This window comes from Melanaphis sacchari, unplaced genomic scaffold (genome assembly GCF_002803265.2).
Source record: "Melanaphis sacchari strain LSU unplaced genomic scaffold, SCAv2.0 Contig48_pilon_pilon, whole genome shotgun sequence".
Taxonomy (NCBI): Eukaryota; Metazoa; Arthropoda; class Insecta; order Hemiptera; family Aphididae; genus Melanaphis; species Melanaphis sacchari.
Window position 1 is genome coordinate 1,038,221 of NW_020271327.1, and position 14,704 is coordinate 1,052,924.

A 14,704-nucleotide genomic window follows, 5' to 3' on the forward strand; every position below is an offset into this window, starting at 1 on the left:
TATTATGCTATACATACATATAATATATTATATATATATTTATAAACATTTCACGCGTTTATAATATTATAATATATATAATATTATATCCATCGTAATGTTTTTGAAAAAAATAAAATTGTAAAATAAACAATCGTCCCAATAACGTGTCACTCGTTAATCAAACAAGCGGATGACCGTTATTGTGGCGAGGTTGTTGGAAACAGGAGGCCAGCTGAGTCCGGATAAATTATTATTATTAACACGCAATTTTTTTCGACAATTTGTCTCTAAAGTTTGATACACACAAAACAATATGATCCATTTAACGTAAGACATTCACTATTTCAGAATAAACTAACATTTTTGAAAAATGTATTTTACATAATTTTATGTTTTTATAAAATAAATACTTTTATTATTTTTATGTTTGTCAATCTTTTGAATAGAAACACACTCATTTAAAACATTTTATACTCTAAAGCAAAATATTTTTCATAGTATTTCGATCTATAAAAATGTCGGACAAGTAGTTTATTAGCTTATTAACCTAACTCATAAACCATTCGTCCAAAATCCAATTTTTGTACTTCGAAGTAATAAAAAATATACTCTGCTTTGGAATAAGAAATAAAAAATGCATGTAGCATCATTAAGAGAGTGAAAAAAAAAATAAAAAACGATTACAATAAAAATATATAAGTATTAAAAAAATATTATTTTTAACGACTTAAAATTATGTAAAAACAAAATATTTTCAAAATTGTAATTATTTTTTTTTTAACTTTTTAAATAATAAGTGTCTTACTTAAACGGATTACTCAATAAACAACACACAAATCCTCGACCGGAGATCAAGCGTCGGTAGGAGAAGTCTTCGCGTTTCAGCGTGATCACGTGCTTAACAGACGAACGATACTGTATCATGAAGCGCACAGCTTGCTCATTTGGAATTGACCATATTTTAGACGATCATCATGTATTCACTGGTCACTAAAATTTCAGATATCGTTAGCTTATAAACTATTTTATTCGTCGTGCGATATCAATTATATGTCATACCAATCTATGAAATGAAATCGTCGCGAGACGTGCCGTTTATAAACTGTTCAATGAATATTATTATTATTATTCGATTTTACTAAATGTATTTTTTTGTGTTGGTGTGGTAAGGGTCCGAGTACCGATGATCGGATGTTCGAATACTTATAAGTTCCTAGTTGTATAAAAAAAAAAGTCTATATGCACAAGTAATAATTCATTGTTTCTTCTTCATCCGTTTGATTCGGGACGAAAATATAAACATAACCAATTCTCCTTCTCTGTGTATATAATATACACAAAACACATCACGTCACGTATACATACGTACACAAACACACTATATCCTGTCAGATCGGAGGTCAAACAATTTTTCATAGTTTTCATACTTCATTTTTTATTACCGTCAAACAACAAAACAAAGGAAATATTCCTTTTATCGTACCCGCGTGATTTCAACCTTACACATCGTCCGCGCGCACACACAGTGTGATACCGCAACCGTCATATTTTTATTATTATTAAAAAATGTCCAACGAAATTATAAAACATACTCACCGTCGTTGGTGTGTGGTAATGAGATTGAATGCGTTTGGAGTAACTTTTAAAGATAAAAAAAGCCTCGAAAACCACCCACGGAGTGGTTTTATTTTCTCGGTTTATCACTAACCGTTAATCGGTTTGACATAGATACACTTTCACGTAAATATATCACATAATACAACTACAATCTTACCTTCGTTAAATTACCGTCAATATTCAATGTGATAAACGTATAAGCGATATTGTATTCGGTAGGGTAGTAGATTAGAATAACGATTTTTGCAACAAAAAAAAAATTCTTCAAAAAATATCACTAATTTTTCTTTTTCGTTAGCAGATGATGAAAATCATTTAATAATGCATGGACCAGCGCCATCGTCGTAACTATAAAGAAAAACTTATTTTCATTTTATTTATCAAAAAAGTTTAGTACTTCTAAACACGACGACAAAGTTCAATGTACTAAAAACGACTAAAACTTAAAATCGATAAAGGTTATCGGCAATTAACTTTATCGAAAATGACAGGGAAAAAATATTAATAAAAAACATTCAACGACGAAAAAATGCGTACAAAAATCGAAAAAATATTATAGCAATACGCAGGTATAACGTTCTAAACCGACCAATAAATCGATTTAGATACGGAGAAAATCACAAACGAACACGTAAAAAAACATTCAATGCGTACATAAATTTTAAATCATTTTGATATTACCGCACAATAATCCAAATCTACTCAAACGAGGTAGAGATTTTGCTGTTTTAACCGCGTTCGAGTTCAAGTCGACTTATCTATCTACCTGCAAACTCTTTGAGTGTGTGCCATTATAAATAATAATAAAAAAAAAAAATCGTGTACAAACGACAGATTTCTATTTTATACTACTCGACGTATAAATAAAATAACATCGATATTCAAAATCATTGCAACGGTTAGCTTTATTGTTAATAACGTTGCCCGACGATACCACAATTTAAAACACGCAAGTTTAATTCGTAAAATCTGACACGCCGCACACGTCTGACCGGAGTTCAATATTCAATACTGTATATTTTATACGTAGATCAGTGGCGAGTAATAATATTGTGTACAGGAGCACATGGGCAATCTATACCAAAAATGTCATAAAATATTATTAAATTTCTACAGTTAATTCACTAAAATTGATTTTTATGCACATAATATAAAAATTGACTATTAAAAAAAAAAAAAAAAGTTTTCGCATCTTTTCGTGTTGACGAGTGTATCTATTAACGATTAATTAATTAAACAAATGCTTCGAATGGATATAAAAGTACTAGTTACATGTGTCGACGCGTCTGCTAGTAAAACATGCTACCATCGGGCATATTTTTATCGTGTCGCGCTGTCACCGCCAACCGTCTAAACGATAATGCGTTATAGCATTTAACCGTACATACTTTATCAGTGGTCATTTACTACTCTAGTTCATCATTTTAGATACTCGTATGTAGCTATAGTAAAGTTATCATTTTTCTCTTACACATAAATATATTATAAAATTATTTGTGCACCATCTTATATGAACCTCATGAACCGCCACTGAACCACAAACTATATCATATGACTACTATTACTACTATTACTATAATATGAGATGATATTTTAGATACATATATATATAATACTAGGCCGTTCAAAACTCATAAATGTATATCATATATACAAGGTGACTGTTTTATTTTTGTCGTGGACCAGGCGCTGTGCGAATTCTTTTATTTGTTTTTCAACGTTTAAGTGTAAACGTGTTTAAGTTATGAAATAATAAATAAAGAAAACACTGTGGGGTTGTAAAAATATAAAAGTGCTAAAAATTTACCCGTCAAGGTGAGGCCCGGTTTGTGATAAAATCAATAATCACTCTGTACATATATATCCATTACCCACTACATGCAGTATAGTTTATATATTATACACTCGACGCTCACGACATATAATAATAATAGGTAATATACGTTAAAATTTAATGAACCGAAAGAATTCGATTTACGGTCGCGACTTTATACAGCAAGTACCACCCACCCCCTCCGGATACATAAAGCTTGGCGTACGAAACATCTACGGCTAAAAATCAATTACCCGATTACCAAATGTTGTTCACCGACATATACACAGTAATGCAATGATGATGATGATGATGATGATAATGATGATATAGGTGTAATACAGTGCAATTTGACTCAAAAGCCGTTTTTAACGCCGAGATCCAAAGACATCACAGGAAAAGTCAAACTGAATATTACTTTAAGTTATACAATATATTTCCCGGTACATACGTTATCCAAAAATCATTATTTGAAAAACATTTATATTTTTTTAACCGAGGGCTTTCGGGAAAACGATAACTTTTTAATAGTACGCGCCCGATCGATTCGTACTTCATATGTCGTTTTAATCGTTATTAAATTATAATAACAAATGACACAAACCGTTTAAAATCCGTTTTCCCGTTTTCGCAATAATATATGCTATTCTATAAATGGATGATTCAACAAACATTCTCAATCCCATTTTTTTCATTTAATAATAAATTTAATAAAATGGAAAACCATGGAATTTTAAAATATACTCAAAGACGATATTTTCAAATTCTCGAGATATTTTATAATAATTAAAGAGAATTATGTGACAAATCTCTATTTTTAAAATTACAAACTTTTTTACTACAAATTATTTATTAAATAATTTTTTTGAAAATTTTTATGTACCTATATAATTTAAAATTCAAACGAGTAGTTTCTTATTTATTATAATATTTATACAAAGGATAATAGTCCTTTAAAATTGTCATACATACAAAAATATAAAACAAATTTAATATTGGATTTAGTATTTATTATTCATGAATAATTTTTACAAATTATTATGTTTTATGTTGAAAGATTAAATAATATCAAAAACTTACACATTATCATAGCCACCATTTATTCTAAGCATACAAAGTTAGATAACTCAAAAATTACTCGTTAGAATTTTGATTTTGATACGTCTACATTTTCAGAAAAATAATTTGCTAAATAATTTATAGAAGAAAATCAAAGTTTTCATTTGTAAAATAAAAGTCCGTATCTTTACTACAAGATATGTCTTGAGTAGACAACAAAATATTTCAAAAATTTGAAAATATGGTCTGTAAATACTCGTACATTTAAAAATTCCGAAAATTATATTTTGAATAATTAAATTATTAAAAAAAAGTAGTGTGTGTTGTTTAGTGAATTACTCTGCATAAAAACCGTTTGGATAATAATATATATGATTCAACCATATGTTACCCACATATCTATTACAAGGTGTATGACGAAGGTTCACATTTTAAATTTGTCAAATATTCATGAAATTTGCCTTATATAATATAATTTAACCTTAACTTCTCGACGCTCCTATGTTTCTCGCACAAACTTGCAGAAATATATATTTCTTTTCCCATAGTCGACTCAAAAAAAACACCCAAACGACATTTTTAGCATCATGTTAGGTTTTTACAACCTTCTGCAAACACAACGCAAATTTCAATTTTTAACTCAGTTTTTAAAGGTCACTTTCTGGTGCGTGCATCCTGTGTACCACTATACGAACCCATATCGAAGAGCTGCACTAATATAAAAATAATGAAGATAATGTATCATCTTACTCGAACCGGCATAAAAACGAAAATACACCGTTGCAGAGAATAAGTCGCTAAAATTCTTCATGTCACTAAATCTGTTATTAATTCCGCAAAAATGCAATAAATTTCCAATTCGCATTTATGGTTTCATGAACACCCTTTATAATCATTATTTTTACTGTATTTCCTTTTGTACGCGAGTTCTACAATTTTCCATAGTATATACAAGAAAGTTATAATAAAACAATTTTGCGTGCTATTTAGTCGCGAATGTTAATTTCAAGAGCCAAATAACTGTCTCTTCACCTGTAAGTACAAACGCGACATAAGAGTTCCATGACGAGTAAAAGGTTTATTAATACATAGAAAGTATTTTAGTGTTTAAGAATTCTCTACTTAAATTACATTTAAATATGTCATATCTTTCAGATACATGCTAATGTATACCTATGTATATAATACGAATGTATTGCGACAGTGATATGAATATTTTATTTTTTTTTTAAACTACCTTTTTCATTTTTCTCCGTTCTGAGGACTTTAACTGCCGTATTAACGAATCGTACATATTTATTGAATTCTGTGCGAAGGAAAATAAGAAAGGTTCATAAAAATAATGTCACATTTTACTCACCCCCGATACAAACGTATCTTTATAATCCTAGTTCGACGACTTTTACTCTGCCCTCTAGGGACCTCAGAAACGGACGTCATTTCTTCTACCCCTGAGGCTATTAGAAAATATGGAATTCCCGCGGTCATAAATTCACATATCCTGCAAATTGAAAATACTACCGCGTCATAGTCGTCATGTTGTGTGTGTGCATATATATATATGAAGCATATTTACTATAAAAAAAATATATATATACATGTTTCCAATAAGTTTGGTCGTACAAAATTTGACCTAAAATTGTCACAAAAACATTGTAAACACGCATATAAGTGAGTCAAAGGCTTTACGACGAAGATGCTGTCACTATATCTGTTTTTACGCGTTTCTCGTTTTTTTTTTTTCAGTATATACCTACACTTTTTCAATTACTTTGCATATAGAAACCCGAAAGCCGTAGTTATAAAAACTAAACACGCGCTGAAAGAAAATTGAGAAAACTAATTCTATTCCCCGTTTACCCATGGCCTACCTATCTACGTATACTATATGCATGTTATGCCTGCAAACTATACATCTTATATTATACAATTTAAAACACAAACTTCATTAATTGATTTCCGGCTATGACGTATCATATTAAGTACACTAAGTTATACAGTATTATATTTTATAAGCTATTAAGATAATATTTCTCTTATGGACACGCACACACTTAATGAGTAAATGAATTGTTGGAAAAAATATGGAAGTTGCTGGAAAATTCTGTCTCACTCTGGATGAAAATACTATAATATATAACATTCGATTTATTATTATCTAGTGAATAATATGATGATGAGAAAAAGTTTCCGTCAACACAAATAGTATAATTACGAAGCAATTATTATTTTACCGTCACGGCGGGACAGTGCACTCTAAGATTCAATACCACACACACACGCATAAATATTATTATGTATAGGTGATATCCATTATATACACGGTTTTTTGAAAATTCCTTCAAATTTCCTTCCTTGTCATTTAGCTCGGGGTCCAATAGCGCAGTCGTTAAAAACAAACTTTAATCCAAAGAAATGAATCCATTAAAAACGAACTTTTCAGATATTGTCTTATTTCAACTATTTCCCATCAATTGCAATAGTTTTAACACTCGTTAAACTAAATCAGTATAAGCATCCGATATTCTTTACATAGAAAACATGTATAAGTATATATGTGTAGTTGTCTTTAACGCAATGTCCATGATTCCGAGTTACTCGAAATAACTACAAAAAAAAATAAAAAAATACGACTAAAACTCATTCGGAGATCGCGTTATTTTATTAGACATTCTTCGTACACGCGTATTTATTTCAACAAGCTAATGAACAAAAAGTATATAATATTTAATCTGTATATCGTTAATGGGTTTTATATTTAATATTTTTCCGACTTATATAAGTACAACATAAGACCGTCATTATTGCGTAAAAAAAAATTCGACGAACGCTTGTTAACCTAATGATATAATTGTTTTTCGATAATTTTGAATTTTAAATAAATACATTCAATAACAGTGTACTCATAGTGTAGTATTATAATAATTATTAGCCTCAATCTTAGGAAAAATATCTATTATAAAATAAGTATTATACCTTTCGGAATTTAATTGTAATCGTTCAGCGTATGTTACACATAATATTGTCATATAGATTTGTACAATCAGAAAATAACAAATAAATCGTAACACGAATATAGAAATTCAAATAAACCTCAATAATAATATAATATAGGTAAAGCGAGATCGATCAGTTGGCCATCCGTCAAGTACACAATGTGAAATAATAATCGACAGAACTAACCTCTTTCCGTTTTGCCGCCGTCGTATACACCGACCAAATGTCATCGTTTTCCCAATCGCGTTTTCTTAACAAACAGCGGGCATGCGTCTTAATGCGTACAAATACATATGTCGTAAAAGCTGCTGTTTAACTAACGGTAAATCCTTTAGGCTCAGCGAAAAACCTTTCTGGTACAGTCTCGTGAGACTTATTCTTCCCTTTTGAAATGTTCATAATGCGCGGAATGCTACGTGCAAAACGGGATCCCGTACAACCGATAAGATCTGGGGGGCTTATAATGACTCTTGAGGGACATCGGCGACAATTTGACATGTTTGGACCGTCATTGTAGCAATATTTCGAAAATTCAGAAAAACCAATAAATGCCATCGAATATTCTAAACAGTCCATTTACCGTTTAAACTTTGAACGTTTACACCCTTGTTATTCTATACGTGAAAAATTTCATCGAATCTAGATGACGACGATACGAATTAATCAACGTTACGAGTGGATGATAACTGAACAAATGAAAAGAGCAAATAATCAATTTCACAGACGACGAATATACGCACGTGTTACTTCACCACTAAGTTCAAAAGCCGTTCCGTGCGCTTTATGCGCGTGATTAGTCTTCGTTTTGTCTTTCGAAATCGCAATTCGCCACCGCTGAGATTACACGCAAAGTACCTATATATAATATATATACGGTCATAGGGCAGTACCTATTGTACAACAAATTCGACAAAAAAAAAAAAAAAAAAAATGAAATACAATTCCAAAACTGTCCGACATGTGTCCGCAGAGAAAACTTTTCATGACACGAAACGTCGATAATTCACAAAAGCATAAAAGCGACTTTTTCACTCACAAGAATTTTATTAATGTTTTTTCGGCACGGTTCGATAAAGTTACATGTAATATATATTATAAATTTATATATAAGGCTTACTTTATTTTTTATTATTTGTCTTTTTTGGAATTTTTTTGTACTTTTGGGCGTTTCTATACTCTTCTTATCTTCTTTCAAACTATACGTTCGGATACATAAAAATATATTTTTATTTTTGCCGTCTTCTTGTCTCATACAGTCGTCACAACTGCCGTCATGTGGTCGAAACTATAACGGTGGGCTTGGTAAACGCCATCCGACGCTGCGGTTACTGAGAAGTCTGTTGACTTTCCGATTTTTCATTGACCAATCTGAGTGACTTATACAACATCCGTTTAAAGACAGTAAACAAAAACTAATTTTTGATAAAAATAAAAATAAAAATGGAACACTTGGAACTTAATATAATAAACAATCAATTGGCCAATTTTTCAATCGTAGGAAATTAAAAATATATAAACGACAATCTAAAATTGAATTGATAACTAAAAGATTGGTAATACAGTGCGAAGACCAAACATTTCTGTTTTACCTTTAAAGTCTTCGGAAAAAATTAAATGCGTCCAATTGTAACATATTTCTATTGACCTTATTCCTCATAATATGCCTGTCAGTGAAAAACCATGCTTTGGCCTAATTTTTTTTATCTTCTTTTTTTAATAACAATCACATTATCAATTTCGTAAATGGAACTTTTATAAAAAGAATATCGAATAATGAACAAATATATTTTTGAAATAATCAGTAAATTTTTAAAGTTTCGATAAACGGAGTAATGCAAATTTTAAATGCTTATTAGTTATAAATGATGAAAAAAAGTTCTATAATAGTTTTTAAGTATAAAACGATTTTAAAATAATATTCTGCTTTAAATTTTCCCAGAAAAACTTAATGATGAAAATAATAAGTGAAATGTAGTGTTAGAATCGTAGTAAACTTATGTTGTATTTCGAAAAAAGTTGATAAATTTTAAAGTAATAAGTGTCCGCTGTTTAAAAATATCACACTCCAATACACTCCTTCCGTATATACTATTTGAAATGGTTCCCAGAACACTGCAGCAATATAATTCAAAATTCATCGTTTAATAGATCGAATACGTATTTACTTACGTGCATAAATTATGTATAATAGTATATAAACGTCGAATGCGCTCCGAATTTATATCTTTCTGCAATATACCTACCTACGATTTATTAACAGATCCTAAAAATAAAAACACTCCAACGATACTCTGTATTGTTTTCTATACAACTTATTCGATTTTTGAACTGACACTTTAATTTTTTTTTAATTCAGTATGTGTAAAAAATATAAATATAAAACAACGAAAAATCATGTGTAAACTTTTTTCCTATGATTTGACTGGAATATTTGATTATATCTTAAAATGTATAGGCTAATAGCGCTATAAAATAGATATCGTCACCTACATTATTGTTTTTTTCGTATTGATAAAAAAGTCACGAACATTTGAAAAATTTAATAGCTATTCATAATTAATCTGTTAAAATATTTTCAATTTTTTTCCAATTTTTAAATTCTCTATTACACCGTTTGATCGAAAAAGCGGTCAACTTCGACCGATGGGGTATCTCTAGACTTAGATATATAAATCGTATAATATAGTTGACATTATTATATTGTGCACGTGCGACGCATAAAATAAGAAAAATATTTTAAAAAATACGATTTTCACAACAAAGCAAAACGGTAACCTCAGAGTATCCTGTGGGAAGGGGTGATTCGACAACACTATCCCGAGGGAAAACGTGTTGCCGTCATCGAGATTCGACATACTATAATACAATATATTATTGTTACGAATATTAACAATCGAAAAAGCAGTTAAATTAGCATAATATTATATTACCAATTATTATTATTTTGTTATATAATTTATGCATCACGAATAAAATTCAATTTTAGATTTCGAGATGAAGTTCGAAATTAATGTTTTTTTTTTAATTTACTTAAATCATTAATATCGTTTTGATCCAACGTTTCGAATTGGATCATCGTCATTTTACTTTAAATCGACAAATAGGGATTTTTAATTTTCAAACCACATATAATGACAAACAATCTTTTACACAAAAATAATTTTTAAAACCAATCAGTAGTTTTATTTGTTTTTGGTTGATGGTGGAGGAGCAAATAATAAAAATTCCTTGTAGCCATGTCTCACGTCCATCCCCTAGTCATATAGAAATACTTAGCAAAAAAAAAAAAAAAACAATAAGAACGAAAGAGACTATAATATCGCCAAGCGACACTATACCTATACGAATATTAATTATTAATTATACAATAACTTAATTATACAGTTATTGTTCTCGGGCTACAGTTGTGCTTCCTAATCTAAAACTGTGTACTTGTATTTTTTTTTTTTTTTTTTAATAAAATAAAATCGAAAAATGTACGAATCGTAAAAAATCAGTAACACGCTACGAAATATTAAGTGGCTACATATGAACTGAATCCCAATAAAACCTTTTAGTACGAATTGAGTTCCTGGTTATTTTGAGGTAAATACTAATTGAGTTCATGTTCAAATACCAGTTAACAATTTTACAAATATGATTAAAAAAAAAAAAATGTTTTATTTTAATTTTTAAATATTTGATTAACGTGTGTAATCTATTATGTATAATTCGCGATACGAATAAATCCAAAATTTTCGATTTATATATGTTATTATATTATTATTTTTACTTGAAAAAAATAAATTAAATTATATCAACGATATCAATTAGATATATACGTATACTATACTCTACTCAAAACAATGCTAGGACTCAAAAAGTATATTTTTCGTTTTCCAATAGTGGACTCAAATGGTATATTTTTTATTTATACCCAGGACTCAATTAATATTTTTTTCCCCGTTCGGATATAGGAACTCAACTATTATACGTCTACGGCAATATCGTAAAACGATTGAATTGTATAAACATAATGTATTATTATTTTTATCTTACAATATTATAATCATTACCTTCCTATATTTTATGTTGTACATACAAAAATGTTTAATGTTTAAAATATTATTAATAATTGTAAAAAACATATTTTATTTATAAGAATTATCATTATGACTTACCAATAGTTTCCGATACGATAACAATCCTTTTTATACGACCGTAAAGTATAATATAAAATTACGTTTATTACCCATAATACTGTTATATTGTTTTAACCGCGTTTATAGTTTACCTATAGATAACTCCACACCCGTAAGTTATTGTAGGATATCGTACCAGTAGTCTAAAAGTTTTTTTTGATTTCAATCGCAGTAGACAATTAATTATATAGGTAACAATCATAATCGAAAATCAAGAGAAATCGCATCGGAGCGGTTTCCTTGACGGTTAGCCGAGAAAGTAATATAACATCAATTTTACACTCGCCTAAAACGTATTTGCGAGAACTCCCTTGAACGCCATGAATCAGGTATCTACCCTAAGTTCAGCTTATACCCTAACACCTGCATATAAATATATATACCTACTTATCCCACTATAGTACTATGTATGTATTATAACTATACCAACCAACCACATTTAATACTTTATCAGATTTTCGTTTATTTTCCATCATTTGTACGACGATAAATTCTATTTCCTCGCGGCCAATGTCGCGTTTTTTACAGTACAGCTAAACGCGCGTAGTTTTATCCATTTACCCTCCCAGCCAACGCACATAAGCATACACATAGCTCAATGGTTCGTCCGTCAGACCATTTATTTTTTATTTTTTTTTGTTTTTCTTTGTCCGTTTGCTGTTTTTGAAACGACCAGAAAAGCGCAGAAAGTTTCGATCATAACTCAAAAATAATACACTCCCCTAGACATCATCATGTTCCTTCGTTCTGCATTTCAAATTTTTATTTCATTTCGTTTCGTTTATACATATAATATTTCTTTATAAATATATATTCTTCATCATTCCATTCAGATTTTTTTTTATTTCTCTACTATATATGCATATTATATGCAAACAACGGTTATAAGTGGATTCGGTTTTTAAACAGCGTATACTATGCATGTTCGTTATACGCCTTATTACATAATGTAATAACACCTGTTGTCGTAAACTAATAATAGTGTTTAAAGGCCGACCTATTGTTTCCATTTATGATTAGGTATTTTCGCTGATTTGATTCATTTTTCGTCAAACTGTATACGATAAATATCACCGGTCCGTTATTTCTCGTAAAAAACGTACAGTTTTATAATCAATATTATAATAATTATTATATTTAGGCATTATACCTACGCATGTCATAATATGGTTAAATATGTTGTTGTTTTTTTATTATTATTGTCACCTGTTAGTAAATTATGATAGGTATTGTGTTAATTATTTTTCCTGGCGTTTTATATATTATATAGTATATAATATAAAATATAAAATTGTTATTATTGTTAATATGTACATATACATAGATTTAAAATATTAATACGATGACTTTGTTAAATAATTTTTGTTTCGGATTAGATTTACGAACATTTCTAGTCAATTAATACCTTAATACATATTTGAAAATGTTTTTGAAAAAAAAAAAAAAATTATAAAAAGAAATTCATCAAAACATTTTATAAATAGGAATATATATACATGTTATATATAACAAAAATTGAAAATGAAGTGATATTATTTAGTTGCATTGCAATCATAATTCGCAGCTGAATTGAAAAAACTCGTGTACGAAAAGAGGGCAGAAAAACATTATTAACAGAAAGCACGTAAGTATAATTCAATATGCATATTTGTTCACGATGTAAATGAAGAAAAATAATTTGATATAAATCGTGATATAACGAATTAAAATAATTAGACCTGTACAGTGCATAATATTTAAGTGTATTTTAAATAAATATAAAGTCATATTGATATATATATATATATATATATATATATATATATCCAGATTTTCCAGATGAGCAACCCTGACGTGACTAGAAAAATATTATAAAAATATAATTTAAATTTAAATCTAAAAAACTAAAATCTCAATTCTCGCTGAAAAATATATTAAATAAACTACATATTGAAAAAAATTTGACCTATTTTACATTTTTACCTTTACTTTTTTTTATTTTTAAAAAAAAATACGATATAGATCTTATTTATACATATTATATATTATAATTTATTAATTTAACTTAGTTTACAAGCATACAGGATAAAACGAAATTTATTTATATTTATTGTGACTTGTTATGAAAAAAAATGAAATATATATATTAATAATTATTTCTAATTTATTAAGAAGTGTCATCAGTTTCATCAAAACTATTTAAATAATATTATATTTTTTACTTGTAGCCTGTACATTTTTATTATATCTACGTACATCATATCCTATTATCTATAAAAAAAATGTATTATTTCATGATTAAACAACAATATAGCTAAATTACCTATACGTTGCGCCGGATTAGTCAGACAGCAGAGTATTTTCGATATTTCATGCTCCGTATATCTTAACGGATGATAATGATTAAGTATAAATGTATAATTTGTATACATTTAAAATCAATAATAAATATTTACACTCAATTAAAATCTTGATTGCAGTGGTTACAAACTCTTTTTAAATGTAAAATTATGTTTACATATAAACAATAATATTGTTATCCTTCAATAATAGACAATTTTTCAATCTCAAGCAAGATTGCTACAACTATTAGTTATTAATACGGCGACAGGTTTCAAAACAAAGTCAATTTAAAAAACTGACAGTATGCATAAACAATTATAATATATACTCATCCTTCTATCTAAAGCGATAAACCTAACCGATGAGGATTTGGAAGGAAGTATTAAAGGTTTTCAAGGAAAAATACGATAAAAATAATCGTACAAAAATATTTATTATATTAACACAATTGCTGAATTTTCAGTTTATCGATAGTATCTGATAAATAAATTGCAACGTAGCAAGTGTATACTTATATAATACGAGTATATATGGGTAAAAAGGAAGTAGGTATATACTTTTACAAAAGAAAGTAATAACTTCTCCAAACTTACAAAAATATAATAATAATAATAATACATTTAAAAATCAATAACAAGCAATATATAAATCCAAAGAATATTATACTACCTTGCACACATAACACTTAATACACCTTATACACAAAATATACAGTGCATTAAAATATCATTAG